Below are 6,540 nucleotides of genomic sequence, written 5' to 3' on the forward strand. Positions count from 1 at the left end.
GTGCTGTGTGGCCCGATTCTTGCTTTATTTCTCCTGCCTTTTCCTGAATGAGGAGGCATCGGTGACGGGTGCAGCTGTACACAGCAGTCACCCGACTCAGTGGCTTGAGCGGTGGGACACGCTTCCTGCACATAATAGGAAGTGCAGCTTTGTGTGTTGACTAGATGGAAGTGGGCCAGGGGCCCAATATGGCAACAACGATCTAGGCTGTTCCCCTTAATTTTGTCTTCACTGGCATTTACTTGATATCAAGCTTGTTTTGTAGAGTTCGGGTATCTCAGTCACTTTAAATGCAAGAATCTGAGGTGTGTATGTTGAATGTGTGTGTGTGTGTGTGTGTGTGTGTGTGTGTGTGAGAGAGAGAGAGAGAGAGAGAGAGAGAGAGAGAGAGGGCGTGCATGGTAGTAGTACATGGTAGTTAAGATTCCCATCTCTTATGTGTCCCTTTGGTCAGAAAAGTAAAACTTCCCCAGGACCCCTCAGCCAATACTCTCTTTCATCTCATTGGTCATAGCTGGTTTACATGACTACTCCTAGCTGCAAGGGAAGCTGCAAGAGTACTCAGCATTCAAAGCTCTTATCATGGAGGCTGCGTGGAAAAGGAGGTGAATAACAGCTGTAAGTCATGGTAATAGCTGCTGCATATCATTTCACGGAAAACTGGGTGGCAGTCTGATTATATAACCTCTATCCAGCTTCTCTTCACAGCCTCGTATTTAAAGTCTTTGTTGAGATGAAAAAAAAATGACACTATTTTATAAGTTTTTTGTATACTTTACATTAACTTTCAAACTCCTCTTTGGAAAACTTTATTAATTTTTTTTATTTAGATTATCATAGGAATTTTACACAGAGAGATACAACACTTTTTTGGGGGGAATTGGAGTTACATCATAGCCTTTGTTCCCCAAATACTTAGAGTTTGTTTCCTAAGAACAGAACTGGGGCTATTGGGCTGAAAAGATGGCTCAACAGTTAAGAGCACTGGCTGCTCTTGTAGAAAATCCAGGTTCAATTCCCAGTACCCACATATGAGCTCAAGATTGTCACTCCAGTTCCAGGGGATCCCATACCCTCACACAGACATTCATGCAGGCAAAACACCAATGCACATTTAAAAAAAATACATAAATTTAAAAAAAAAGGAGAGGAATATTTTCAGGCATCATCACAGTGTGTTTATTGACTTTATAAATTTGAGCAAATAATTTTCTTTGTAGCACTTCCAAAGTAAAGTCTCATCTAGGGCTTAGTGTTGCCCTTATTGTCATGTCTCTTTAGCCTCTTTAATATAGGACATTCCCACGGGGGGTGTTGATTCTTCAGAAAACTGCTTTCTCCTGTTCCCTGTATGCTCAAATCCCTTGGAATCAGCAGTTTTCAAACTTTTAGTCTCACGGTCCCTTTACACTCTTAAAAATTATTGAAAATACCAGTGGACTTTTGTTTATATAGATTAGAGTTATTGGTATGTAGTGCATTAAAAATTTAAATTTTAAGTGTTTTAATTCATTTAAAATAACAGTGACAACCCTTTTTTCATGCTTATACAAATAGTATGTTTTTATGGAAAAGGGCTATTGAATTCTCCAGAACCAAAGAGATTTAATAAAAAGAGTAGCATTGCCTTACATTTTGGTAACTTTTTAAAATGTTGATGTGGTGTGGCTATTTCCTCGTGGTTGAAATATTCCCTCTTGGAGGGAGGAGAGGAAGGAGAAAAGCTCATACACCTTACAAGGTGGGGGAAGCTCAGGGAAGTACAAGATTCACAAGGCCTGGTGCCACATAAGCAGTAGGAACTGCTTGGTCCTCATTGTGAGGCTGTTCAAGTGGGGTCTGGTGGGATATGCCAAGACTTGGGCATCCCCATCCTTGTAAGTGATGAATAGTGGGCTCACAGGAGTCAGTTCTCTTCTGTAGTGTGGACCCTGCGGATTGGACTTGGGTTATCAGGCCTGGCAGTAAGCAGCGATGTCTATTGGACCACCTCGTCCAATATATAGGACAGCCCTATATTTTTTCCTGTGAATGGCATTATAGTGTGTTTTGATGATTTGGAAATACTGGTTCAAGTTATATGGATTATTCAAATACTAACACGTTTTATTATTTGATATAAAGAAAAAAGCACTTTGGTAAGTATCACTAATGAGCTCATCAGAACAGAATGGCTAGTTTAGCTCGTAGCTCAAACAACCGCACAATGCTTTTCTTGAAGACAGCCTCTCTTTGGCATCTAGCAAAGGGGCTTTATGCATACTTCCTGTTTCATCCCGGGAGTGTCCAAAGCTAATGACTCCACAGCCAAGGTTTAGCACCATTGGGAGATCCTTTTTAAAAAATTCATTTAAATTTATTTTATGTGCATTGGTGTGGAGGTGTCAGATCCCCAGGAGCTGGAGTTACAGATAGTTGTAAGTTGCCATGTGGGTGCTAGGAATTGAACCCAGGTCCTCTGGGAGAATGGTCACGTGTTCTTAACTGCCAAGCTGTCTCTCCAGCCCTACTTTGGGAGATTCTTAAAGGCAGCTAGATAGCTTCCTTCCTTCCTTCCTTCCTTTCTCCCTCCCTCCCTCCCTCCCTCCCTTCCTCCCTCCCTCCCTCCCTCTCTCCCTCCCTTCCTTCCTTCCCTGTAACAGGTAAGAGTCCATGCTGCTACTTTTGATTTGGTGTGTTGATGCACTTCCTTCACCCAGCATTCCCTTCACCCCTGGTTTTGTTGCATCAGTTCCAGTGACAGCATAGTGCCAAAGGCAGACATGTGATACTGGAAATAGTTCCGCTAATGTGGTGGCCCTGGAGAGTCTGTGAGCTGTGTGGTGCAGAGTGCCTTGGATGATGCCGCTTCCAGCCCGAAAGGCATGTTAGAAAGACCCATTCATTGTGAACTTTACCTCTTTCTATTTGGGCATATCCACAGTTTGGATCTTAAAATTTTTTCACCCTCAATGCCATTGTTTTTGGGGTGAATTCTGCTGTGATCCTAGCCATGGTGGGTTTACACTCACATTTTTGGGCCTCCACACCATTAGGAAGTAGAGGTGGGCCTCGTGGGAGGAAGTTAGGAGTTTAGCCCTTTCCTCCTCTCCTTGCTTCCTGATTACCATGAGGTAAGCTGCTTCCTCTTCCATGAGGAAGTATTACTAACTCCCAGCAGGAAGTACCACTGTGTTCCCAGCAGGAAGTATTACTAACTCCCAGCAGGAAGTACCAGTGTTCCTACCAGGAAGTACTACTAGCTCCCAACAGGAAGTACCACTGTGTTCCCAGCAGGAAGTACTGCTATCTCTCACCAGGAAGTACTGCTTTGTCTTGGGACCTGCTAACCATGGACTAAACTTGGAAGTGAGCAAAAAGAAATCATTCCTCATAAAAAAAGTGTGTATCTGGGTCTGTGTATGTCTGTGTATGTGTCTATATCTGTGTGTGTGTGTGTCTGTGTATCATGGCCGGCACGTGGATGTCAGAGGACAAGCTCGGCTTGTGGCTTATCCTGGCCTTCTGCGGAATTGCTTTTTATTAATCCCTGTGAACTCCAGGCTAGCCGCTGCATAGGCTTCCAGGGATGGTGTCACCCCCTCCCACCTCACTGCAGAGGCACTGGATCACAGAGGGATCCGAACTCAGGTCCTTACACCTGTGTGGCAAGCCCTTTGTCTGCCGAGCTGTCTCCCCAGCCCACCTTTCCTTTTAGGTTGGCTCTTACAGGTATTGCATACAGTAACAGAAATCCGACTAACATTTTATCCTCAGCTGCGGTTCTATTTCCTATACAAAATGTGATTAATATTGTCACTTCAGCAGAAAGAAAAAGGTAGACCAACTTGATCTATACGGAGCCGTCACAGTTTGCTGCTGCTGCTGAATAAAGGAAGCAGTCACAAATTTAGAATACAACGCTCTTCTTGTTAATGCTCCTGCAGACACGTGTTCATAAGAAGCCGCACACCGAGTCAAGTTACAGTTCAAGAGGATGAACTATTCAGCAGCCCGGGCAAACTGCTACAATGCCGGGCTCTGAGTTCGAATTTCAACTGTGGCCACCTAGGGAAACCTGCTTCCTGCCGCCTTTTCCCCTGAAAGGAGACATCGGTTCTTCTTTCTAAGCCCAGGCGAGGCTGTCTGGCCTTTGCAGTGAAGCTTTTCATTACCTGCTGCCATCGTGGGAGAAACTATAAGGAACGGGCCGTTAACACTTGAGCAGCCTGGATGGTTAGTGGGAGGACTAATGAGGCCAAGGACATATGCAGACCCTGCAGCCCGGGCATCCCCGCCATCCTCCGTTCTGTAGCCCCTGCCCCGTCAGCTGCCCCGCAGATGCTCACTGCCTCCTGGAAAGGGGCCAGGGAGATGCCAGCCAGGAGTCAGCACGGGCTCTTTGTGTTTAAAGCCAAACAAAATAAAGACAGGTTCTCTGGTGTGCCACCCCCTGTGATCCCTCTCTAGGAATAGCAGACTTAATGATTTAAATTTAATTTGTTAGCCGTTTGGTGGTTAGTTAAAAAAATAAAAATAAAAAACAAAACCAGCCACAAAAAGGTAATGATGTATTAGCATTTTTATAATAAGCAACACTTAATTTCTATTAATGTGAGTTCAAATGGATCAGCGATTTAATTTCTTAATAAAAGGAATCGGGAAAGTATTACTTAGAAGAAACTCCATACTGTGAGCACATTCCCCGCGTGTTTTGTGACCTTGGTTCTTGTGCGTTGTTAGAAGGGACAGAAATGGAGGCGGAACCTACGATTTCAGAGTTCAGTCCTACCTTCCAAGATGGAGGGATTGGGGGAAGGGTGCCCCTGAGTTTTCATTGACCCCTGCAAACAGCACACTACTAACTGTGAGGTCCCTTTCTTCTTGCTGTATTCCCCCGTAGCGGTGACTGAAGCAGCTCCCTCTCACCTGCAGGACAAGCAAGCTGGGAGAAATACAAAGTGATATTAAAACCTGGGCACCTGTGAACCGGGCACTCCCAATGCTGAGGGGGGAAGACCATGAGTTCCAGGCCACCAAGAGAGCCTTTCTCAAAGAAACCAAACCAACCACTCATCAGCAAAGGCCATCCAGACCTTTGCTCCCCACTGGAATATCACTTATTCAATTAAGCAACTACTTATACTTGAAGCAGTGGAGGGGAAATCAAGAGATACAGGATTTGGAGTCAGGTGATGGTTGCTTATGCCTTTAATCCCAGCACTTGGGAGGCAGAGGCAGGAGGATCTCTGTGAGTTCAAGGCCAGCCTGGTCTACAAGAGCTAAAGCTACACAGAGAGAGAGAGAGAGAGAGAGAGAGAGAGAGAGAGAGAGAGAGAGAGAGAGATTTGGAGATGCAGTCCCAACTCTAAGAAGAGGTAGGAAGCCTGAGATGCGACTTCCCAGGAGACTCGTGTGAATGGTGTGTGTGCGCCCAAAGGGTTTCTGTGGAATGAACATCTCTGCCATCAAACCCCTTGGTTAAGCATCAGCTGTGAGTGTCTAAGCAAAGAGAAGCAAAATGGACAGGGAGCGGAAAAGCCACCAGGACTTCAGTAGGAGTCCTGCAGGCTCCCAACTACCTGGGGTCCCAGCCTTGAATGTGGGTCTCAAAGCCACTATTGATCACAAGAGTAATAAGTCCTGTGGCTTCAGGGCAGGAAGGGAGGCCACCTTGGCAAGACGGTTTAATTGATTCAAGGATGAGTATTTTAGCCACTGGTGCCGATGCCAGTGGACTCCAGAACACCTCAGGAGCTTTGGCCCAATTAGGAAGTCAGCTGGAGGCCCCCTGCGCAGGCAGCCATGTTACCTGCTGTCTGATGTTTTGCCAATGCGCCTCAAATGCAATCACTCTGCGGCACCTGGATGATGTTTCAATTTAGCCTGCTGCTCAGTCAGGACTCTTAAGAACCTCATTGTCCCGGAGTGGGCTTCCTGCCTGTTACCTCGCTCCTCCTGCCTCTCCTCTCTTGGACACAGCTGTGACGTTGCTCGCCGGCCAAGTGAGTTGTCAATGTCCCTGGGCTGTGGGGTTGGCAGGTTTCCACTTCCAGAGGAGCACCAGCCAGCATTCAGGGGAGGATCACGGGCCCGGGAAATGCAAGTCTTGGCATTGAGACTTCCAGAGTTCTCTGTAGGTCTGTGTCGGGGTGGCCAGTGTTCCTTAGCATCCTCCTGTCTTGAGCATATGGGACAAGCAGAGAAGAAATTCAACCAGGGTAAGTGCTGACCCTGCTGTAGGAGGTTAGCGCTGGGGACGCAGGGGGGCTTATGAGAGAGATCTCGGGAGGTGCTGGATGGAGTAAGGGAGAAGATATCAGATTTGAGGAATGATATAATGCCTGACATTTATAAACCAGCCACTTCACAGCCATGCCCACGGCAGTAGCCTTCACAATAGCAAGGAGGCAGAGGTCATTCCTCCGTGGATGGCCCTGTGAACAAACTGGCATATCTGTGCAATGGAATAATATTTGGTCTGAAAGAGGAAGAAGTCCTAGTGTCTGCAATAAGACGATGAATCTGGAGTCTATGATGCTAAATGAAAGAAGCATAAAG

This window comes from Microtus oregoni, unplaced genomic scaffold, assembly GCF_018167655.1.
Source record: "Microtus oregoni isolate MIOR12 unplaced genomic scaffold, Mior012 000024F_ref0000369, whole genome shotgun sequence".
In the NCBI taxonomy this organism is placed as follows: domain Eukaryota; kingdom Metazoa; phylum Chordata; class Mammalia; order Rodentia; family Cricetidae; genus Microtus; species Microtus oregoni.